Below are 24,593 nucleotides of genomic sequence, written 5' to 3' on the forward strand. Positions count from 1 at the left end.
GAAAGATGTAAGGCCAGCAAGCTACCCCCCAGGGGCCACACGGTCAGCACCAGTGGACTAAGAACTCCTCCCTTATATCATTTTCTTCCTTATGCAGGTACAGGAAGGGAAAGGGGCTGACCCGGGGTGATGCGAGATCCAGTCTGGCCTGACTTGACACTTTACTCCATCATTACCGAGCACCTGCTGTATGCCAGGGTCTGATTTATGATACAAAAGCCTCTTAGCAGTAGAGAATCAGCTGGATGGAGACTGATAGGGAGTAGGGACTGCTGCTGCGATGAAAGTAAAAGACAAGGCTAGCTTGACATGAGCTAGTGGCAGTGCAAGTGGGGAAATGTCTATGCATTCAAGATAGATTTTGGAGTTTGAATTGACAGGGCTTGCGAAGGGACTGGATGTAAGATGTGAGAGAAGGGGAAGACTAGAGTGATCAAGTGGATGGCTTACCAGTTACTGTTTTGTTTTTTAAATATTTATTTGTTTTTGACTCTGCTGGGTCTTTGTTGTTGCATGGGCTTTTTCTCTAGTTACAGTGTGTGGGCTTCTCATTGCGGTGGCTTCTCTTGTTGTGAAGTACAGGCTCTAGGGCACATGGGCTTCAGTAGTTGTGGCTCCAAGGCTCTAGAGCATAGCCTCAGTAATTGTGGTGCACAGGCTTAATTGCTCTGCAGCATGTGGGATCTTCCCAGATCAGGGATCAAACCCATGTCTCCTGCATTGGCAGGCAGCTTCTTTACTACTGAGTCACCCAGGGAGCCCTGGTTTTTTTTTTTTTTTAATGATGCTTTTTCTATCTTAGAAAAAAAATTTATTTGGCTGTGCCAGGTCTTAGTTGCAACATACAGGATCTTTGTTGCCGCCTGCGGGCTCTTTAGTTGGAGCATGTGGGATCTAGTTCCCCAGCTAGGGGTTGCTTTGGGAATGCCAAGCCTTAACCACTGGACCACCAGGCAAGTCCCACCAGTCACCGTTTATGTGCCTTCCCCCATGTCCCTGTGGCACTCAGCATTACCACATAACAACTTATCCCAAAACCTAGTGGCCTAAAACAGCATGCACTTATTATTTGACAGTTTATACGGCTCAGGAATCCAGGTGTGGCTCAGTTGGGTCGCTCTGAGTCTCTCACACAGATGCAACTAAGATGGTGGCTGTGGCCATGGTCTCGTCCGAAGGACTGACTGGGGAGGATCCACATCCAAGCTCACTCTTTGTTGGCAGGAGTCAGTCCCTCACTGGCTGTTGGTTGGAGGCCTCCTTCAGCTCCTCGCAGTGTGGGCCTCTCCACAGAGCAGCTCACAACATGATAGCTGGCTTTCCTCAGAATGAGCAAGAGAGAGTGAGAAGATACCCCAAATGGAAGTCACTGAGTTTTTGTAACCTAGTCTTGGAAGGGATATCCCATCACCTTTGCCACATTCTTTTTTTTTTTTTTTTAAGATTTTTTTTTTTAATGTGTACCATTTTTCAAGTCTTTATTGAATTGGTTACAATATTCCTCTTCTTTCATGTTTTGATTTTGGCCACAAGGGATGTGGGATCTTAGGTCCCCAATCAGGGATCGAACCTGCACTCCCTACATTGGAAGGCAAAGTCTTAACCACTGGACCACCACGGAATTCCCGCCTTTGCCACATTCTGTTGGTTAAAAACAAGTCATAGAGCCCCATCCACACTCAAGGAGAAGAAGTCACACAAGAGTGCGGGTTGATGGGAGGTATTTACATACAGGTCGCACTGTGCACGTCGGTCCAGTGGCTCCGTATCACCAGCACCTGCAACTTGGCCTGGTGGCTCTCTCCGGCTGCAGAGGCAGCGCAGACCTGCCTGGGAACAACCAGACATTCCAGAGAATCCGTTCCCCTGCGAGCATCCTTCAACCCCAGAACACACCCCGGCTCCCTCAACCCTCAATGAGATGACTCTGAGGTGCAGGCGCCTCCAAGGAGGGGAGGGAGAATTAAGGTCTCCGGGGACGGGGGGAGAATTAAGTCCTAGGTGTTCCGGTATGACCTGCTCATGAATATGCTCTTTTTAAAAATTTATTTATTTTTAGGGGTGGGATGGGGAGGGAGATGGGAGGGAGCTTCAAAAGGGAGGGGATATATGTATACCTATGGCTGATTCATGTTGAGGTTTGACAGAAACAGCAAAATTCTGTAAAGCAATTATCCTTCAATAGAAAAGAAATGAATTATTTTTAAACATTTATTTATTTTTGGCTGCGCTGGGTCTTCGTTGCAGCTCACAGGCTCTTCGTTGCTGCTTGAGGGCTTTCTCTAGTTGCAGCTGGCAAGGGTAGTCTCTGGTTGCAACGCGTGGGCTTCTCATTGTGGTGGCTTGTCTCACGGAGCTCAGGCTCCAGGGCACACAGCCTTCAGTACTTGCTCACGTGGGCTCAGGAGTTGCGGCACACAGTCATAGTTGCCCCTCAGCATGTGGGGTCTTCCCAGACCAGGAAGGAACCTGGTGTCCGCTGCATTACAGGGCAGATTCTTAACCACTGGGCCACCTGGGAAGCCCTACACTCTTTAAAACAAACAAACAAACACACATTTATTTATTTAAAATGATTGGGTGGGATTTTAGTTGCAGCATGCAAGCATAGTTGCCCTTTGGTAAGTGGGATCTTAATCCCCCAACCAGGGATCAAACCCACATGCCCTGCATTGGAAGGCTGATTCTTAACCACTGGACCACCAGGGAAGTCCCCATCCATCCACTCTTAGCTGGATGCCCTCCTTCCCCTGTCTCCCCCCCACCTCCCCGCCAGTGCTTCCTGCGGTCGCCTTCCAGGTAAATCACTTGTGCTCAAATCAAGGGGTCTCAGAGCTCATCGTGGAGAACACAGCTATGCTTGCTTCCTAGGGCTGCTGTAATAAAGGACCACAAACTTGTTGGCTTAAGATAACAGGATTGTGTTGTCTTACAGTTCTGGAGGCTAGAAATACGAGTTCAAGGTGTGAGCAGGACTGTTATCCCTCTGAAGGCTCTAGGGGAGAATCCTTCCTTGCCTATCTCCTGGCTTTTGGTGGCTGCCAGCCATCCTTGGCTTTCCTGGGCTTGCAGCTGCATCACCCCAGTCTCTACCTCCATCTTTTTCCTTGTGTGTCTTTGCCTCCTCTTAGAATGATGCCTCATCATTGGATTTAGAGCCCACCCTAGGTGACTCAGACAGTAGAGAATCTGCCCGCAATGCAGGAGACCTGGGTTCGATCCCTGGATTGGGAAGATCCCCTGGAGGAGGGAATGGTTACCCACTCCAATATTCTAGCCTGGAGAATTCCATGGACAGAGGAACCTGATGGGCTACAGTCTATGGGGATGAAAAGAGTCAGACACAACAGCGTCTAACACTTTCACTAGGTCCAATACATACCATCTCAAGATCTTTGGCTAACGACATATGCAAAGACCTTATTTCCAAATAAGGTCACATTCTGAGGTTCCAGCTGAATGTGAATTGGGAGGCATTGTCGTTCAGTCCCTAAGTTGTGTCTGACTCTTTGTGACCCCATGGACTGCAGCACATCAGACTTCCCTGTCCTTCACCATCTCCCGGTGTTTGCTCAAACTCATGTCCATTGAGTCGGTGATACCATCTAACCATGGCATCCTCTGTCAGCCCCTTCTCCCCCTGCCCTCAATCTTTCCCAGCATCAGAGCCTTTTCCAATGAGTCAGCTCTTCATGTCAGGTGGCCAAAGTATTGGAACTTCAGCATCAGTCCTTCCAGTGAATATCCAGGGTTGATTTCCTTTAGGATTGACTGGTTTGATCTCCTTGCTGTCCAAGGGACACTCAACAGTTTTCTCCAGCACCACAATTCAAAAGCATCAATTCTTCAGCACATTATTGGGGGGCATTATTCCACCCATTACCTAATGGAGAACAATGGTGCTGCCATTAACTGAGATGGGGAAGATAGGAGAGGTGCATGTTTGGGGTGAGTGGAGGGATCAAGAGTACTGTTTCAGGACTTCGCTGGTGGTCCAGTGGTTAAGAATCCACCTTCAAATGCAGGGGACATGGGTTCGATTACTGGTCCGGGAAGGTTCCACATGCTGTGGAGCAACTAAGCCCATGCCCCACAACTGCTGAGCCCTTGCTCTAGAGCTGGGGAGCCACAACTACTGAAGCCCATGAACCACAACTAGAGATTAGCCCCCACTTGCTACAACTAGAGAAAGCCCATGTGCAGCAACAGAGGCCCAGAGTGGCCCAAGACACACAAATAAATAATAATTTTTCTAAAATGAGCTCAGTTTCAGACATGATACCTGGGCATCATCAAACACCCAGGGAGGCAGCTGAAGGTCAGTGGAGAGGCTCAAGCTGGAGGTGTCATTGGAAGATACCATTGTTAGATATAAGCGGCATTTAACTCCTCAAGGCTGGTCAAGATCCCCAGGGAGCTGACTGGAAGTAGACACAGGAAGCCAGACGGCAAGCCCCATGGCTCTCTCTCCAACATTAAGGACAAGGGATGAGGAGGAATCGCAGAAGGCAATGAGCAGGGGCAGCCAGGGAAGTGGAAGCAGGACTCGGGGAGCATAGCATCTTGGAGGCTGAGAAAACACCCTTGAATTCAGCAGGATGGAGCCCTTTCCTCAGCTGGGCAGGGACAAAAAGCCAACTGGAGCAGGAAGGAGAGGGGATTAGAGGGGGAGGACCCAGAGCTGGGGAGGAGAGACAGCTCTTGGAATGGTTTGCTGGGGACAGTGAATGTATTTGGGCTTCCCAGGTGGCATTAGTGTTAAAGCATCCACCTGCCAATGCAGGAGATGTAAGAGATGCAGGGTTGATCCCGGGGTCTGGAAGATCCCTTGGAGGAGGGCATGGCAGCCCGCTCCTGTATTCTTGCCTGCAGAATCCCGTGGACAGAGAAGTGCTCGTTTCTGGTGGCTGCTGTAACAAATAGTCACGATCTGGGAGGCTTAAACGCCACAGAAAACAAAAACAAAGCAAACCCAGGACTTCCTGGTGGCCCAGTGGTTAAGAATCTGCCTTGCAATGTAGGGGATGGATGGGAGTTCAATCCCCAGTTGGGGTACTAAAATCCCACACGCTACAGGGCAACTAAACCTGCGTGCTGCAACTACGGAAGCCCAAACGCTTTAACTGCTGAGCCCAATGCCACAACGTGCCCCACAACAAAAGATCCTGCATGACACAGTGAAAGTCCTCTGACCCACAGCTGAGACCTGATGCAGCTAAATAAATAAATAGAGCAAAACCAAACCAGAAAACCTATAGACATTTGTTTTCTCACAGTTCTGGAGCAGTAATCATCAGGCCAAAATTCATAAGCAGTATCATCAGGCCAAAGTCAAGGTAGCCTTTTGGGGAGAGTCCATTCTTGGCCTCACCCAGCGTCTGGTGTTTCCAGATGTCCCTTGCTTGTGACTGCATCACTCCCAGCTTCTGCCTCCATCTTCATGTGGCCTCTTCCACTGTGTTTGTGAGAATCCCTTCCTCTTCTAAGGATGCTGGTCAGGAATTCCCTGGTGTTCTGGTGGTTAAGGCTCCATGTTTCCGATGCAGGGGACATGGGTTCAGGGAAGTTCTGCACGCTGTGAGGTGCCGTCAAAAAAGGAAACAAACAAAATGTAAGGACTCTGGTCAATAGATTTAGAGCTCATTCTAATCCAGTTTGATCTCATCTTAAGATTCTTTTTTTTTTTTTTTGCTATACAGTCAGTCCTTGTTGGTTATCTATTTTAAATATAGCAGTGTGTACATGTCAATCCCAAACTCCCAGTCTATTCCCTATCTCCCTTCCCTCTTCTCCTCTGATAACCATAGTTTGTTCTCTAAGTGTGTGAGTCTGTTTTGTAAATAAGTTCATTTGTATAATTTTTTTGATTCTGCATATAAGTGATATCATATGATATTTGTCTTTCTCTTCACTTAGTGTAGGCGTCCCTGGTGGCTCAGATGGCAGAGAATCCACCTGCAATGCAGGAGACCCAAGTCCAATCCCTGGGTTGGGAAGATCCCCTAGAGAAGTCAAGATTCTTAATTTAGTGATATCCACAGTGACTCTCTTTCCAAATAAGGTCACATCTACAGGTTCTGGCAGTAAGAATGTGGACATATCTTTAGGAGAGGGGCCACCCTCCAACCCACTACAGGATTGGGGATGGGGAAGGTGAGGCAGTGACCTTGACAATCCACATGGCCTCCCAGAGCTGCTCTTCCCAAATAGGCAAAGCAAGGACTGGCCTTGAGACTAAAGGTTGAATATGCACAAGAGTGTCATGGCTATATCTCATGGAGAAACCCTCTCTACCCAGAAACAGGGAGAAAGTCCCCAAGTCTCTGCCCACTGATACACACTGCTCCCCGTCACCCACTCAGCCCTTGCCTACACTGGACCCGTGACTTTTCTCCTGGATCTGAGCCTGCACCATATTCTTTCAAGCTTTAAGATGCTTGCCCAGGAAGTCTCCCCCGACCTGGATGGCACTCCCTCATGCGACTCTATCCTCCAAGTTTCAGCTTGAGGGTCTCTTCCTTCATGGATGGGGTGGTAGTGATGCCCAAAGTCCCTATAGTGGGTGCTATCCACTCCATCACACCACCAACTCTCTCCTGAAGAGTTTCCATGGTTGTAATCACACAGTTTTACACAATTATTATCTTTTATTTACCTTTGGCTGTGCTGGGTCTTCACTGCTATGCTCGGGCTTTTCCTCGTTGCGCCAAGCCAGGGCTACCCTCCAGCTGTGGTACGGAGGCTTCTCACTGCCGTGGCTTCTCTTGTCGCAGAGCATGAGCTCTGGGGTGTGCCAACTTCAGTGGTTGCGGCTCCCAGGGTCTAGTATGTGTGTGTGTGTTAGTTGCTCAGTCATGTCCGACTCTGCAACACCATAGACTGTAGCCCGCCAGGCTCCTCTGGCCATGGGATTCTCCGGGCGAGAATACTGGAGTGGGTTGCCATGCCCTTCTCCAGGGGATCTTCCCACCCAGGGATCGAACCTGGGTCTCCTGCATTGCAGGCAGATTCTTTACTGTCTGAGCACCAGGGAAGCACAGGCTCAATAGCTGCCGCGTTTGGGCTTAGTTGCTCTGCAGCATGTGGGATCTTCCTGGACCAGGGATTAAACCCAATCCCCTGCATTGGCAGGCAGATTCTTATCCACTGTCCCACCAGGGAAGTCCAATTATTTTAAATTATTACAATTTTTTTACAACAATTTACAATTATTTTTAAATGTCAATCTCCCTGCTTCCAGAATGCTGCTGGCCTAGGGAGGCCAGGCCTGGGAGACTACTGTGACCCTTGCATCTAGCTCAGATATAGCGCACACATAGCAGGTGAACATGCCCAGGTTTCTGAAGGAATTCCTTTGTCCAGGTGAGGGGGATGTGCTGGGCATCACTCGATTAGACAGGTAACTTGGTGTCCCAGTGATATTCTGGAATCTTCTCTAAGGGAACGCTAGGCACAAGTGTGTGCATGTGCACACACACATACACACAGACAGACAAAATGAGCCCCCAGCTCCCAATTTCTCCACGGAATATTTTTTCCCCAGGGCAGAAAATGAACCATTATTAAAACAACACAGCAACCGGCTGGGAAAACCCATTTTCAGCGATTTATATCACGTCACGTGGCTGCCGAGAGGAAATGGGAGAAGCGCGGGGTTTTAAGCACTGGGTGAAGAATCGCGTTCCATCAGAGGAGGAACAGATGGGTGTTTTTTCTCCCCCTGCTCGGGCTCCAAGTCAGGAATCCATGTCAGCCCTGGGTTTGTTCTCAGGTGTGACGGGGGCAACTCTGGGAGGAGGCGGCCAGGCTGCTGGGCCCCAGGGGACCCACCCAGGACGCCCTGTCTCCCTGCCCGCTGCCTGCCCTGCCGCCTGGGCTGGTGGGCTGCCTTCCCTGATCACCTTCTGCTGTTTTACCTTTTCTTATCACCACCTGAAATTTTCCTTTCCCTTTATTTCCTCCCCCATCCACTGCCCCTTTCTTTGAAGGCAGTACCACATCCTGTCCCTTCATCCCCAGTGCGGAACACACAGTTGATCAAATATCCACAGACGTGGGCTAACTCATTACCCCCGCGCATCATGTTCTGAGGTTATTATTTACGCATCTGCCCTCCTCGCCAAGCTGTAAGCACACTCAAAGGAGGGGGCTCCTTCATTTCTTTCTCTCATCTGTGGAGCCACGGTCCTTCTACCCCCAAAGAAAGCCTGATCCACAGCCAGCCTCGGGGTGAAGAGACCCGAGGATGACTGAGTCATTCGGCTGTTTAAAAGCCACCCGTGGCTTCTCTCCTTCAAAGCTGAAACCTGTTAGTGTGACTCCAGTGGCCCCTCCCAATCTAGACCCCCCAAAACACCTATTCAGTTTCACCCTAACATCCTGCACCAGCGCACCTGCCCTGAGCCCCAGGCCCTTTCTAGTCAAACCAGCTGGCTGATCCGTGGTCCCCATCTCACCCGTGATGCTTGGCGCGGCTGCCTCTCTGAAGCTCCCAGTTTCCACAGTTGGGTATGCTGCACGATCTGCTTTCACCTTCTGAACCAGGGGCTCGACACCCAGAGCCCAATCCAGCCCACACCTGCAATTTGTCTTGCCCATGCAGGGTTTGTAAAATGGTAATAAGTTACCAGCTCTTAAATACCTGGTGATTGTTGCATAAAAATCTGTATTCCTGGCTTTCCATCAAAAAACACAGCCTCTGTGAAACTCAGAGGCAGTGCTCAGTAAGGCCGGCCCCCACCCCCAGGAGACAGCACAGGTCTGCCAGTTCTCACATGGTGAAGAGTTTAAGGGAACTCTGGACCCAGAGTCACTCGGCTGACTGCTCGGGAATCTTTCGCTTTCCCCTCTCAGAACAATTCTCCTGGCTTCTCTACCTAACTTAGTGTCTTGGGGGTCTGGGCTGTGTGGACCACACCAACGGGCTCCTGGGTCCTCTGGCTCAGGTTGGATTCAGCCAGTGAGGGGAGGGGAAGTGAGGGAGATATTTGTTCCCCAGTTCAGCCCCTGTGGCTTCTGAGGGCTGCTCGCATCCCTGTTGGAGGTCACAGGTCTCCCTCATCCACACAGCCTGTAATGTCTCCAGTTTATAGCAACTGCTCACTCCCCTGGCCCCTCAGACCTAGGGGTGCTAATAGTTCCCACTTGTCCTAGTCCAAGGTGTGGCATTATTCCTTGTGGTTCCTGTGGTACATTGTCCATGCTGTGTAATGCTGTCCCATCATTTAACTCTGCTCAAATTACCCAGTTTGAATATACCACTGGTTTCTAGCCCTATAGCCTCTATGCCTCAAATAAGCCCTCTGGTAAACGGGGATAACACCTGACTCTGGAGTTGATGAGAAAATAAATGAGTTAATACTGTGTAAGGAAAGAACTTAGTGCTAATAAACATTAGCAGTTATTACTATTCTGTGTCACAGTCCTCACCACTCCTGAATGCCCCTTGACTCTGAAGTGAAGGTCACCTGTGCCATTGCTCATGCAGACGCCTTCTTGACTGCTCAGCCTATTTGTATTACCTGCTGTCCCCTATAGGTAGTGGCGTGTGTTATCACCAGCTGTGTGATGTCACCCCTGCTATAGAGTTCCTAGACAGTCCTCTGCCCCACAGGATGTCCATCCCTCCACACTGACTCCAGGAATTTGCTTGCGGTCCAGTGGTTAGGATTTAGCATGCTCACTGCCACAGCCCAGGTTCAATCCTTGGTCGGGGAAGTAAGATCCCGAAAGCCTCATGGCATGGCCCTGTATCTATCTATCTATCTATCTATGCATGTGTGCTCAGTCAGTCATGTCCAACTCTTTGCGACTCCGTGGACTACAGCCCACCAGGCTCCTCTTATCCACGGAATTTTCTAGGTAAGAATACTGGTCTGAGTTGCCGTTTCCTTCTCCAGGGGATCTTCCCGACCCAGGGATAGAACCAGCATCTCCTGCATTGGCAGGCGGATCCTTTACCACTGCGCCATCTGGGAAGCCCTGTTGTTGTGTCCGACTCTTTGTGACCCCATGGACTGCAGCACGCCAGTCTTCCCTGTCCTTCAGCATCTCCCGGAGTTTGCTCAAACTTATGTCCATTGAGTTGGGGAAACCCTTGTATATATGCATATATAGGAGTAATTTATTCCTGTGTTTGCTTTCTCCACTGTACCATGATCCCTTCCAGGGGCTTTGTAAATGTTCAGAGAATTGACTATCAGGGCCTCTATTATTATAGTTCCCTAGGGCTGCTATAACAAAGGACCATAAACAGAGTGACTTAAAACAAGGGATTTATGCCCTCACCGTTCTGAAGTCCAAAGTTGACCTCAAGGTGTCAGCTGGGTGGTGCTCCCTCTAAAGGTTCTAAGGGAGGATCCTTCCTGGCCTCTTCCAGCTTCTGGTGGCTCTGGGCTTGTGGCCACATCACTCCAATCTCTGCCTCTGTCTTCACCCCTTCTCCTCTTCTAAGGACACTTGTCATTAGATTTAGGACTCACCCTAATCCAGGATGATCTCATCCATCGAAAGAGTCTTAATTACATCTGCAAGGGCACTGTTTCCAAATAAGGTGACAGTCCCAGGTTCCAGGTGTTCATATTTTGAGGGAGTCACCATTGGCCCCTACCAGCCAGGACCCCCAGCTTCCTGGAGCCTTTAGCTTGCTTTCTCTCTTCACTCATTCAATTTGTTTTTAATATTTATTTTTATTTATTTATTTGGCTGCTTTGGGTCTTAGTTGAGGCATACAAACTCTTTTTAGTTGTGGCATGTGGGATCTAGTTCCCTGAGCAGGGTGTGAACCCGGGTCCCCTGCACTGGGAGCATGGAGTCTTCGCCACTGGACCATCAGGGAAGTCCCTCGTTCAATTTTTTGAAGCCAGTGGAGACTCAAGATCCTGGAAGCCCATCCCCTGGCCCCTGGTCTCTGGCTGCTCACAGTGGGTGGTTCTCCCCTTCCCATCCCCTAACGGGGGGGGGGGGGGGGGGCGGGTGGGAAGGAATCATATAGGTCTGGTGTCCCCCATGGATTTCTGTTTCCAGAGCAGGCCAAGCTCTCAGGAAGCCTGCTCCTCTGCGAGCCCCCATCGCCCCCTTTCAGCTCTCAGAGAACATCCCCACGGCCCCCCTGCAAGCACTGTGGGGGTGTTTATCATCCCTCAGTGGCGTCAGGCTGGGCTGGGCGGTTGTCATTTCTCTTCCACCCGTCAGAACTCTGTATTCCCTTCAACAGCTCGCAGGCTGGCCTCTGACCTGCCTGCGATTTCTTTCCAGGGCTGACAGGTTGGGTTAAGAGAGAGCGCTCCCCTGAGCCAAGACATACTCTTTGCTTCAGCCCTCCCTTTTCCAAGAAGGCCCACAGTTCCCGCTTTGCTTCACACTTTCTCTGGACAGAGGCTGTCTATCACCTCACTTTCCCGCTATCCCCTCCCTCCATTGCAAAGTGGCCAAGCTGGTCCAGGCACCAGTCCTGTTCACCTTGTTTGAGTTAACTCTATTAAAAAAAAAAAAAAAAATTCTGGGACTTCTTTGGCAGTCCAGTGGTTATGACTTCGCCTTCCAATGCAGGGGGTGTGGGTTCACTCCCTGGTTGGGGAGTTAAGATCCCACATGCCTTGGGGCCAAAAAACCAAAACATGAAACAGAAACAATGTTGTAACCAATTCAATAAAGACTTTAAAAATGGTCCACATCAAAAATCTTTTTAAAAAATTTGTTTTTAAGGTAAAATTGACACAAGATAAACCATTTTCAAGTGAACAATTAAGTGTATTTTTGTAGTGCTGAGCCACTATCTAATTCCAGAACATTCCCATCACTCCAAAGGAAACCCCAGACCCATTAGCAGCCACTCCTCATTACCCACTCCCTTCACCCCTGCCCCCAGCAACCACTCATCTGCTTTCTGTCTCTCTGGATTTGCTTCTTCTGGACTTTTTATATAAATGGAGTCACATAACCTGTGGCCTTTCGTGTCTGGCTTCTCTCTCTCAGCATCATGTTTTGGAGCATCATCCATGTCGTAGGGTTCACTCTGTTATCCTGAAGCACGTGCTTCCTAAAATACAGCACTGTGTATTTTAAAAATATGTTCCACCTTTATCATCACCATAGCTCAAGATAGAGAATATTCCAGTCCCTTGGGAGCTCTCCAAGGCCAATTTCTAATCATTGTCTTACCTCAAAAGATCACTGTCCCAGGCTTCCCTGGTGGTCCAGTGGTTAAGAATCTGCCTTGCAATGCAAAGGACACTGGTTCGATCTCTGGGCCAGGAAGATCCCACATGCTGAGTGTGCCACAACTAGTGAGCCCACTCGCTGTGGCTACTGAAGCCTGCATGCCTAGAGCTTGTGCTCTACCACAGGGGAAGCCACCGCAATGAGAATCCCGCACACAGCAATGAAGAGTAGCTGCTGCTCCCGCCACAACCAGAGAAAGCCCGTGAGCAGCAGCGAAGACCCACCACAGCCAAAACATAAAATAAATAAATCTTTAAAAATCACTTTCCCAGTGATCCTCACCTAAAGCTGACTGTGCCCCCCACCCCGGCCCCGCAACAAGGGAGGGTACAACTAGGCAAATGCTATTGGCATCTGGTGGGGGAGAAGACGCGGACACTTTTCAACATCTTCCAATGCACAGGATAGGCCGCATGCAGCAAAGAATCAGCCAGCCCTAATGTCAGTGGTCCATGGTTAGGAAGCCCAGGGCTCCCCAGCTCCACAGATTACTTCTATCTGTCCTTGAGTGATAGGAATGTCATCATGCATTGCATCCTATTTGTGTCCCGTGGGCAACACGCACAGGGCTGTGTGTGTGTTCATACATTCTTCTTTTTCATCACTGTATTGTATTCCATTGAATATACTCCAATTAATTTCCCATTTGCCAGTCAGTGGTCACATGGCCAGTGGCCAGTATCTGGCGATGGTGAAGGAAGCTGCTGTGAACATTCATGTATGTATGTATGTCTTTCAGTGGCAGAAGCTCCTATTTCCATTGGGAATAAACCCAGGCGTGGAATTGCTGGGTCACAGCAATTGATAGCAATTAGTAGATCGGTCTGAGAGAATTAAAGCTGAGGGAATTTTACACAAAACACCTGACTTCTAGCTTCTCTTGAAGAATCCATACCAGCAATTCCAAGAGCCTGGCTTCCCACATGGTAGCTCTCAGCTGAAGTTGAGGAGTAGCAAGCGGCTGCTGGCTTAAAAGGGGGGTGCATCTCCAGCTCCCCGCAGCTGTCACCCTCCCTCCTCACTGCCTCACACCTGCCCCATTTCTGTTTTTTGTTCCCGTGTCAGCATCTGGCATTGAGGGCCCTGTCCCTGGCCCGTGCAAGCTCAGGCGTCACTTTTTTCCCCTTTCTATGGCTCTACTGCAGCCTAGACTCTGCTGGCATTTTTCTTGGCAATGTCCTCAAAATCTCCTCTCTGCCAAGACCATCAGGGTCTTCTATGTTCAGCTGATGGATTCTTGCTCTCTGCTTACAAGTCACTTCCCCAGGGCAACCTTCTCTGAGCCCCCTGGCTAGGGAGGGCCTCTGGCCTGAACTCTCCCACAGCCCCTGTCTTCCACCCCACACATCCGTGGACATCTTGCTGGTTTCCAATCAACCAGGACTGCCTCTGCCTCATTCATCTGCTTACCACCCAGCTCAGTGCACCATGAATCCTGGCCATGGGGGTACAGGGTATGAAGCAGAGCCCTAGTGCCAGATTGCAGAAGCAAACTGTGCTCCTGCATGGAGCCTGGCCTGCACACCTCACTCCTTAGAAGCTCCTCCCCATCTCTGACCCATGGGGTCAAGATCTGAGAAACTATCCTCCTCCCGGCTCCCCCACAGTCCGTACCACCCACGACCGGCAAAGTGCCAGGCACCTTCTCTGGGGTCCTTCATCTCCCACAGACCAGGCCCACCCCTCAGCCATCCCAGCGGTCCCCACGCACTTTCCAAATGTCCCCCAGTCGCGTCCACCTCACCTCCAGGACCATCGCTGACTCCTCACCTGCTCACCTGTCTTCCCTCCCTCAACTTTGCTCTATGCCCTCAGTTTCCCCCCCTCCCCAACTCCTCTCCCCGCCCCTCCTTTCTCCCAAGCACCGTCAACCATCTCCGGTTCCTCACCTGACTCCTCCAACCTCGCCGTGGCAGTTTTTCCCTCCCCTCTTTCAGCATCCTCCACGTGGGCCTCGCTCAGCTCTCTCCCTTCACCCCCATTTCGTCCCTTCGCACCCCCCCCCCAATTCCTCCCCCAGCCCCGCGCTCTTTACCCTGGTCCCCTGCCCTCTCGCCCAAGCCTCCAGAGCACCTGCTGGGGAAGAGGCGGGGCCTCCTCACCTGGCGGCCGCAGAGCAGCGGGGCAGCGGCCCCTAGCGGTTGGGGTGGGAAGTGCACCCCAACTGTCCTCTCCTCCCAGTTGGTGCCTTACTGGGAATGGACCACCATTGCTGCCTGCCCGCTGTTGCTCAGACTGGACTTGGGTGGCTTCCTGGACTCTTGCTTCTTGAGAGTGGGGAAGGTGACGCGTTCGCAGTGTGATCCAGAGATGACATTTGAGAAGTTCTGCTGGGGGAGGGGGATGCAAAGACTAAGGTGTCCTATTGGCTCTGTCCCCAGGCTGTGCCTCAAATCCGACCCTTTCTCCCCAGCACTCCAGGCCTCCATCACCTCTCACCTGGATTGACTGTGGAATCCATCTCCCCAGTCTCCTGGCTCCCTCTCAAATCTTCCCACAGCCAGAGGGTTCTTGAGAACATATAAGTCAGGGGGAAACCCTCCTCTGCCTAGAACCTTCCATTGCTCCCAGTTGACTCCGATTAAAAACCAATTCTCCCTGAAGCACACCAGGCCAGCACAATCTAGCCCATTACCTCCCTACCCTCACCTCTCTCTCCTTTTGCCCTCACTCCCTCCCTCCAGCCACACAGGCCCTCTCATTGATCCTTTGAACACCCAGCATGTTTCCACCTCAGGACCTTTATACAGGCTGTTCTCTCTGCCTGGAACCCCCTTCCCCACCACCCCCAATCTCCCCAGGACTCCTTTTAAGTCTTTATCCAAATACCACCTTCTTAGTGAGCTCTCCCCTGACCTCCTCTATCTAAAACTGCAGCCATCACCATGTTCTGTGTCTTCCTTAACTTTCTTCCATAGCACTGATCATCCTCTAACATCCTATACCTTTTAATTGTCTGATTTCTCATCTGTCTTTCTGATTGGAATGTCAGTCCCAAGAACAGAGAAGCTTGTCTGCCTTATTCACTGCTGTGTTCCCAGCGGCTAGCAAAATGCAGGGTGCACAGTAGGTGCTCAACACATGCTTGTTGACTGAATGCATTGCCTTGCCCCCACAATGACAGCAGTTGGAATTAATCCCCACCCACACAATATCCTCCCAGCTCAATTCTGAGACCTCTTTACCTGCCTTTTCACTTGAGCGGAGGTACATGGGACAGGATGGGGCTCTGGCAGTGCCCCAGGTGGGGGTACGGGAAGCCTCCAGGAGAGCCAGGGGCACACAGAACTCCATCCCACCCACCCCTCAAGGCTTGGACAGTTGACCATCCATTCCCCTAGCACCCTGCTCACTTTCCGGGGTTATTTCCATTATGCTTTCTGTGCCTGCCTCACCCACTGAACAGGGATGCCCCTGAGAGGAACTCCAGTCTTACTGGCAAGATGCTAGGGCATTCTCAACATCTAGCCCCCAGCCACTAAAGACTGCAAGGGATCCTCTGTGTTTGAGGAGTAAATGGAAGGAATGAATACACTAACTGCATGAGAAGCCCCTCAGGGTCGTACATGCTGGCCGAGTGGGCTCTAGGTAAATCTGGGCTGGGGGTACCTGGTGGGCAGTGGAGGTCTGAGCATTTTTCCTGAGACCAGGAATGTGTTTCATTGCCAACCCCAACCCCTGCGCCGCCCTCACATGGGTTCTAAGGGTCTGCTCCCCTCCACCCCATTCCCGCACCTCCGGCACACGGACCTAAGGAACACGAAGAAACAGGACACCCACTACTGAGGGCGCCAGCTCTGAGGTAGAGGACTCAGAGGATCGGGGACAGAGGAAGGTGGAGGAACGCAGCACCCAAGTCGGTCAGCACTGGAGCTCTACACACGTGGACACAGGAGGAGGGTAGAGGGCACAGGTGAGCAGAGCTATCCACGTCTGAGGTCAGGGTGCCCCAAGTGCTAGATGAGCAGAATGTAGGGTCTCCAAGACGCCGGGAGATCCGTACGTGGGGTGTCCTAGGCGCGGGCCACCTGGGTGTGAGGGTTTTCTGGCACAGGGTACAGAGAAAAGTGGATGTCCAGGCGCCGGATGCACAGGACGTTGGGTATCCAAGACGCGGGTCACCCTGAGCGTGAGAATCCCGAGGCACAGGTAGGATGCGCAAAGAGAGAAGCGCCTTGGGAGTAGGGCGTCCTGGGCGCGGGTACGGACACGCGCGGTGCTGGGCGCCGGGAGCTGGGGCGAGACTGCGCGCGCGCGGACGCGTTAGTTTCTGGAGCCTGGCTGCTGGCGCGGCCTCCACTGCGGCTGCGCAGCCGAGGGTCTTCGGGGAGAAGCGCTGGGGTTCTTTCGCTCCTCCAGCCTCTACTCATCCTTCGCCTCTTGAGCCCCTCACCGCGAGGACTAAAAACCGCGATAGAATGGAAGCTAGTGAAACCGATCCCGGCCACAACACGGGGCGCTCTGCTGACCACGGGCTTTGGGGGAAAAGAGGAGGGTTTGGGGGAGGGGGGTCCTGGCCAGGATTTTTCCAAACTGAGTCGGGGGTTCCTTAAAGCATGGCACTCCTCTCCCTCGTATAAACTAAAAACACCGCTTCTCATAGCGACTGAAGAACGCAAGTTAGTACCGTCCCCCAGGCACATTCATTGGTTCCGAGGGTCCCTCCATAGAGCAGGTGGGTGGGCTACTCAGGGCTGGACGGCGGGCTGATGGGAGGACTAGGAGCCACGGGGCTCTGGAGATGCTCAGCCTTCCCTGAGCTGCACGTTTTTCCCCCTTTCAATCCTGCCAGGTTTATAGAAAGCTGGCTGTGTGGATGTGGGAGGAGGGTTCCTGGTTGCCCCCTGTGGTACCTCCCCTTCTCCCCAGCACCCCTAAAGCCTTTCATGGATCCTACCAGGTGCTGCGGAGATATTTCAAAGTGGGGAACTGACGCGTGGAGAAGCCGAACCTCCCCCATTCTCCCATCCTGGTACTGCACCAACCATAGATGGATGGGACCCCCTCCGCAGCCACCAACCTCCACTTCATACATATTTGGTCCCTTAGATCCAGCCGATAGCCCTGGCCGTCCATATTTAAGGCCCAAGGTCTACAGCCACGGAACCCTGGGTGTGAAGGCAGAATGAAGTTAGCCCACCTACTGTCTCCACCCCTGAAGTCTGCCGGCTGGATCTGGCCCCAGTTCCAGGCTATGAGAATCCCTGCCCAGTCCTGAAATGATGGTCGCCCACAGAAGCAGGTGGAGGGTGGTGGCCATAGAGGTAGCCCCTGGTTACCCGGTCAGCATGGAAGTCTGGCTTCTCTGCGTGCTCAGTGACTCCGTCCTGTTCGGCTCTGCGACCCCATGGACTGTAGACTGTGTCCATGGAATTTTCCAGGCAAGAATACTGGAGTGGGTTGTCATTCCCTTCTCCAGGGTATCTTCCTGACCCAGGGATCCAACCCGCATCTCTAGCATCTCCTGCACTGGCAGGTGGGTTCTTTATCACTGTACCACCTGGGGAGTCTCTGCTTTTCCCTAAATTCAGGCTTCTGGGAAGGGATTCTTAGAGGACGGGTTCATTCATTTGCAGATGTTCCTCTTAGGGTTTCTTAGATTTTTATAGTTCCCCTCTAAGCCTGCCCCAAGTTTTGTCTATTTATCACCCCAACCCTTTCCACTGCTACTTCCACGCTGTTTCCCAATTCCTCATCCATTCTGCAAAGCCAAGTTGGAATGGCAATGCATTCTCTTCCCTGGAGATGGAGACCAGGGTTTGCCATCTTCCTCATCCTCAGCACATCCCCTTCCTCTATAATCCAGGTCCGGACTTGTCTGCCCCACTCTCCCCACTATTGCCCGCTCTCTGTCTACCTGAGATTCAGCCCGGACTTTCTTTGTAGGCTCTGGCCGGTGTTCTAATTAGACCTCCACTGGATGATTCCCTTCCCTGAGGATCCAAACCAGGGATTTGCTCCTTCCCATCCATCAGTCTTCCCCTTGCACCCATCCTTCATAAAACGCCAGGCTTCCAGGTCCGCTCTCCCGAGATCCTCACCGGATCTTACCTCTCAGGACCTTCTAGTACCCGCCCCCCTCTAGTTTTTCCTCAGCCCCCACCCTGCACTGAGCTGTCTATTCTGCCAAAGTGCCTATTTTTGGCCTGGGGCCCGGTTTTATAGCCCCCACTGTGGGCCTTGGCAGTCACAGCTCTGGCTCCAGGGATTCATGCCAAGTCGGACTGCTTTCCCCAGCCAGGGAGATGGGGTGAGGGGCTCCCTTCTGCAGCTTCAGCATGAAGCCGGCCCCAGGCCTCACTCGGCCAGATGCCTAGGAACCCGCTGGTTCCTTGTCCTACTTCAAGTCCACCAGCTGCAGTATAGTTGCTCAGCTGCGGAAATCCATATCGAGTTTTTGTTCTTGCCAAAAGCCTAAAATTCAATTTTTTCTCTTGTCGCCTCCCCACCACCACCCAAAGCAAGACCTTTGAGGCGTTTATAGATACTAACCTCCCCCAAACACCCACCCTCTCCGGTGCGACCCGGTCGGTTGCCAGTCCTTGACCAGTTGCCACAGATCTTTAGCTAGGGTCTTGTCCCATCCCGTATACTCCAGTCCTGGCTTTGCGGTCCTCCCTTGCCTTATATTGTAGGTCTGGTCTCCCAGGGTAGCGGCCTCCTCATTGCATTCCCTTCGCATCGTCCCTGGATCCTGAAACTGCTTTTACCTGCCTGCTTCGTGCAGTCGGCGCTCCAGATCCTTTCGTGCCCGAGTCCAGCCCTCCTTTTGCCCCTCCTTCTTGCACGTCGCTGCCAGGAAGACGAGGGCAGTCCACGCCGCCTCAGCCACTAAATAGCCCCCTCCCGGAGCCCCCTGCGAGCCCAGGTTTGGGAACTCTAGGCCAGGTCTTACTTGTTCCCACTGCATTAGGCATGACGCATTACTCCGTCTCCCGAGGAAGAATCCGGCCCGAAATTTGCGTGCCCGGGGTGCATTTGGCCCTGTCGCAGTTGCCTTCGTTCCTCCCATCTCTGTCTAATCCAACCCGGGTTTTGCAGACCCCTTCCAGATCGCTCCCATTTCTCCCCTCACCGGGCAAAGCGCCTTTACTCCACTACCTGCAAAATCCGCTCCAGGTCTTCCTCGAGCCTGTCTCCCCTCCCCCACTTCCCGTTCCAACGCGGGGATCCAGCGTATCTCCTTCCCTCTCCCGGTTTTTCCATAAGGGCTAGAGGTGGGGGTCGAAGGGGAGGAAAGTCCATCCCGGGTTTTCGGACCGGCCTCCGGTGCGCTTGGGCAGGTTGCAGCGGCCGGTCCCGGGCGGCGGCTCCGGGCCGGGTTTTGCGCGTGCCCGCCGCCCCCCTCCCGGAGCGGGTGCGCCGGGGAGAGGGGCGAGCAGGCGGCTTGTCATTGCTGGTGCCCGGCGCCCGCTCGGTCCGCGCGTCCTGCGGTGCCCACGGGCCCGGCCCGGCGCCCCCCAATCCGGCCACCCCGGGGGCGCGACGCCGCCGCGCCCGCCTACAACCGCGCCACCCCCCAACAAGCTCCGCGCCGCCCGCCCCCTACCCGAGCCCCCCGTGGCCACTGCGGGGAGCCCGAGCCGTCGGCGCGGGAGTTGTCGGCGCTGCGGCGCCCCCGCCCCGCCGTCTGCCGAGGAGGCCCCGGCGAATGGGGCCGCGTGGGCCCCGGAGCGGCGCCGCCGGGCGGCGGGGGGCTGCAGGGGCTTCCTAGCTGCCCCGTTAACCCCTCGGCTACCGCCGTCGGAGGGGGCTGGGAAGTCGCCTGGGCGCACACGTGCCGCCTCCGTCGGGGCCGCGGAGCTGCGGGGAAGATGCGGGCAGCTGTTGGCGCCGCCTTGGGGGGCTCCGCCTCGCCCCAGCCCCCGGAGCTCTGACGCCGCCCCCGCCCCGCCGCCTCCGCCGCCTCCCTCTCCGGGAGGGGCGCGGACGCTCGCCCCCAGCCCCGAGTCTCTGCCGCCGCGAGGGGGCCGCCTTTGGAGCTGTGTAATCCGCTTCTTTTTTTTTTTTTTTTTTTCTAATTTTTGGTTGGTGACAGCGGTTCTGGGCCCCGCCACCCCTCGCCCGATTTCCCCCCTATCCCGGCTCCGGGAGATGTGCCGGGCGGGGGTCCTGGGTTCGCGGAGCCGCAGGAGAGACGCGCAAGGCCGACCCCGGAGCGGCGCTGGACAGGTGAGTGTCTGAGGACCCCGGGTGAGGGGGACGCCGTACCTGGGCCAGGTGTGGGGGCCGAGGTAGGGAGGATGGGAGCCGGGGCCTGTCCGGGCCAGGAAGGGGGAGGGGATGCTGGAGCCGCGGGTCACAGCACCTGAGCGCGAGGGGGATGGAGGGCGGCCTGCACCTCACCCCACCGGTGAGGGGGCCGAGAGGTGCAACCCCGGTGGACTGTCGGGGGTGCGGATGCGCGGCCGCGGGGTGCCCGTGGGGGGAGGGGACCGCAAGTGTGCCCGCGCGTGGCTGCGTGTGCCCGCGCGCGCGCCAGCCTTTGTGGGGAAGCGGCGCGGCAGTGCCTGCGTGTCCCCGGTGCGTGTGCGCGCGGGTGCTTGGCGCCCTGTTTGTGTAGGTGTCTGGGTGTGAGCGGAGAGGGTGCGTGTGCGCGCCGCGCGCCGGCCCCAGCTCCCGGAGGAGCCGTGTCGGGGGCTGGCACCCCACGAAGCCGGGCTGGGGGTTGTTTTTCTCTGGGAGGCAGAGGCGCGGGGGATGGGGAGGGGTCTGTCTGGGTGTCTGGCGAGCTGTAGCCGTCGACAGCATCTTCCCTCCGCGGTACCCGGTTAAGCCTGGGAAGCTGTTGGGTTTCATCCACCCGGATTCGGGCTTTGAGGGCCAGCGCTCCCACTCTCCCAGGTGTTCGCCGAGTAGAGCTTGGGGTTTCAATTGTCATCTTTCCATCTGCCTGGGACGGGAGTCGGTGCCAGAAGAGCCTGGGCAGCGCTGTGTGTGTGCTCCCGCCGTGGCCAAAAAGTGGCCCCACAGGCACACCGCCCCCCGCCAGCACACAGCCCTCACACACCCCCCCGGCCCTAACCTTCCAGTCTCGGTCGGCACCCAGCCCCATCCCTGCCCGGCCCCTCACTGTCCCTTCCTCGCCGTCCGCTCCTCCCTCCCCCATCTCTCCACCCCCGCCCCCCGCGCGCACACACAGCCATGGCAGCTGAGTGGGTGTCCCTCCATCGCAGCCTTGAGACGGGGCCCCCTTTCCTCCTGGTTCCTGCAGAACCCGGGGCCTGGGTTCCTCTGCCCACATCCCAACATGTGGGGAGCGGGGGGGGGGGCGGGGGGGGGAGGGGGGAGGGGTTCAAGATGGCTGCCAAGATGGCTGGTTGCCTTTCCGCCTCTCTCTTTTTCTCTGCCTCTCTCTCCCTCTCGGCTTGCCCTGTTCTCTTCGCTGCTACAGGAGTCATCGATGAGAGGGGTTTGGACAGTCTGGGGGACAGATATGGGGGACACTTGAGAGTAGATGTCTGCTCAGGGCTGGTGGATCTCAATCCTGCTTGGGCGACAGGCGGGTGATCCCTGCCCCCCACTCCAAGCACCCAAGGGCCGGGCGGGAACCTGTAACCTGACCCCAGACCCCAACTCCTTCACCCCTGGGCCTAACAGCCTGGGAGCTGCCCGCCCTCCACCTGGTCTCCTAGGCCTGGCGCCCTGAATGGGTCATCCGGGTGTCCCACGGAGGGCCCCCAGGTCTCTCATTCCCTCCATCTGCCTGGTGGCCAGGGACTGGGCACTCTCCATGGGGCCTGAGTCAGGCCCCAGCTGTGGGGGCAGGTGACTTCTCCTTCTTCCCCATTCCCCCACCCCCAAATTCTAATGCCGATTTTATTACTTAAAAGTAGGATGAAAACAGGGAGAATAAGAGAAGGAATACAACCTTCATTATCATATCGAGAAAATTATCCGTGATTTTCCTAACTAGTAATTTGCCTGCCATGCCGTTCAGAACTGACTTGCCCATTAATTACAGAGATGAAAAATCATCTGGAAAGCGGAAAAGGGAACTAATTCGATCCCTGGCTGGCAGCAACGGCCCCCATGCACCAAGCCACATAAGTGTGTGCTCACATGTGAGTGCCCGGCCTCCCCACTGGCCTTGCCACCTTCTTCCTCCTCTGCCTCAGGGAACTCCCTCAGGGCCTCAGCTCACCCCATGCTTGTCACTCCTGCTCTCCTTGGGGTGCCCGTCCCAAGCCCCTGATTGCTGCCCTTGGGCGTGGAGAGGATGCCCAGGCTTGGGGGAGGGCAGGGAGCTGGGGACCAGCCGCACCTGGGCCGTGGGGCCTGCAGGGAGGAGGTGGAAGGCAGGAGACTGGCAGCCTGGTTTCTATTCCCAGCCTGCCCTGGGGAGCCCCTTCTCCTGGGAGGCGGGCCATAGGGGGAGAGCTGGGGGGGGCATGGCCCCTCTGGAGTCTGTCTGCATCAAGTGGTCTGGTCCTGGCTCGGGCATCACCTGCATGTGGGGGGCTGACAGGAGAGAGCGTGGTGCTTCAGCCCCAGCCTGGGCATCGGGGTGGGGGTGCCAACCCCAGGAGGCTGTGCTGCCTGGCACCAGAGGGGGTGCCCCTGGTGGAGAACAGGAGGAGCGGTCTCCCCGCTGTCCCTGTCCCAGCCCCTCCTGGCCACAGGGAGCTGAAGTTGTCAGTCACTGCCCCCTCCTACCTCTCCAGCCAGACCCAGACGTGTGACCAAGGACACACAGAAGGCTCTGATTTCTGTGTGGGCTCCTCGCAAGGATTCAATTTCCAGACGCCAGACAGTTCCCCTCCTCCATACCCTCCAGGGAGGTGAGGAGGGGGATGATGCTCCTGAGATGGGGGTTCCCTGGGTCCGGAACTGTACCTGACTGCACCAGCGCCCCTCCCAGCCCTGGGCTCAGCCACCCTGATGAAAGAGAAAGCGGGGTCCCAGGTGGGAGGGGGGGCTGCGGAACAGAAGCCTGGGAGCGGGTCCCACCGCCCTGAGAATCCAGGCTGCTGTGACCTGTGGTACCTGTGCTGTGATTAGGATGGTAACCTGGACGAGCCTGCATGTGGCCACGTGTCCGACAGGCTGGTCGCGTGTTCATAAGGGTCTCCTGGGTTCTAGTGTTTGTGAGTTTTGCAGAGGGGATGTGTGTGTGTTTCCATGTGTCAGGGGCTGTCTGTGTCTTGTGTGCACCTGCAAGTGTGTGCATGTGTGGCTCCTGGGAGCAAAGCTGGGCAGACCTCTTCATGAAACCCGTGAATATTTGCCAAGTGTCTTTTTCACTCAGCGCTGTGCTGGGGACTCCAGGGGGACAGTACCCCAGTCCTGTCCTCAGGGAGCTCACAGTCTAGTGACGCGAGCAATTTCAGTCAAGGGGCTCCTGTCATAAGATTTGGGGAAAAGGCATATATCTCTCCATCCAGAACACCCAGAGTCCCAGCTGGGGAGGGGCAGGCCCTTCATCTTGGCACCCCGAGCATGGGGTGTCCCAGGGTCCAGACCTTTGTGATCTTCCCTGTCACCCCTTCCACCTCGCCCCCCTCTCCTCACTGCTCCTAGGCATGCAGTTCAACCACAGGCCCTTTGCACTGGCGGCTCCTTCGCCTGGGCCCCTCCCCTGACATGCAAAGCTTTTGCTCCCTCACCCACATCGGATGTCCTCTCCTCAGTAACCTTTATTTACCCCATGCAACCTGTTTAAAATTTCAGCCTCCCACCCGCCTCCTGACTTTTCCCTAACAAGGATGACTTTTCACACATTCTGTAATTTACTGATTTATTGTGTTTGTTGGTTTATTGTCTGTCTTCCCCGACCAGGACCCAAGCTCTTGGGGAATTTGTTCCTGGTTTGCTTTTGGACGCCAGGTGCCTAGACTCAGGCCGGGCTCACAGTAGGCGCTTGAGAACTCTTAGCTGAGTGAATGGAGGAGGGGGTCACCTCTCAAAGGACAGAGGCCCCAAGGGACTCCCCTTCCCTGGCTTTGCACATTGAGGGGTCCCTGTAGACCCTGGTCCTCTTGGGGAAGGCCAGCTCGGCACCTGTCCCATGCACCCACTTGTGAGGCAGCTCCCTGAGAGGGCTTCATGGGTGCCCAGTGTGTGAGGGTGTCCCTGTGGGCAGGCGTGGGGCAGTGTGCATATAGGGTTTAGAGCCCAGAGGGTCATGTGGGGGCTCCAGCCCTTGCTGGGGGTAGGAGTGTCACGGTCAAGGCCTGAGCAGCTTTGATCCAGGGGGACACTGACTCAGACTCTCATAGGATGATGGGACCCCCCCCCCAACCTTGTTTCAGATCCTAGGAAATCAGCCAAGCAAAAGCCCCGTCCGCCGCCCACCTCAGCGCAGTGCTCAGTCGTTCAGTCATGTCCGGTCCTTTGCGACCTCATGGACAGTGGCCTGCCAGGCTCCTCTG

At 54.6% G+C, this 24,593-nt stretch overlaps 1 protein-coding gene and 1 long non-coding RNA gene across 4 annotated transcripts in view; one reads left to right on the forward strand and one right to left on the reverse strand.

The window, feature by feature from the left end:
* Positions 1-2,197: 2,197 nt before the first annotated feature.
* On the reverse strand, positions 2,198-19,111 carry LOC122699372. Its single transcript, XR_006342602.1, has 3 exons — positions 18,933-19,111; positions 5,372-5,575; positions 2,198-2,532 (listed from the first exon to the last, which is right to left on the reverse strand). It is a non-coding gene; the product is annotated as an uncharacterized LOC122699372 (long non-coding RNA).
* Positions 19,112-19,604: 493 nt separating this feature from the next.
* The window catches only part of ADGRL1 (adhesion G protein-coupled receptor L1), a 49,814-nt gene continuing 44,825 nt past the window's right edge, over positions 19,605-24,593 (forward strand). For all 3 annotated transcript variants that reach the window (XM_043911227.1, XM_043911228.1, XM_043911229.1), the window contains exon 1: positions 19,605-20,394. The gene's annotated coding sequence lies outside the window, so the exon portion shown is untranslated. The remainder of the gene's footprint in view (positions 20,395-24,593) is intronic.

This window comes from Cervus elaphus, chromosome 9 (genome assembly GCF_910594005.1).
Source record: "Cervus elaphus chromosome 9, mCerEla1.1, whole genome shotgun sequence".
Taxonomy (NCBI): Eukaryota; Metazoa; Chordata; class Mammalia; order Artiodactyla; family Cervidae; genus Cervus; species Cervus elaphus.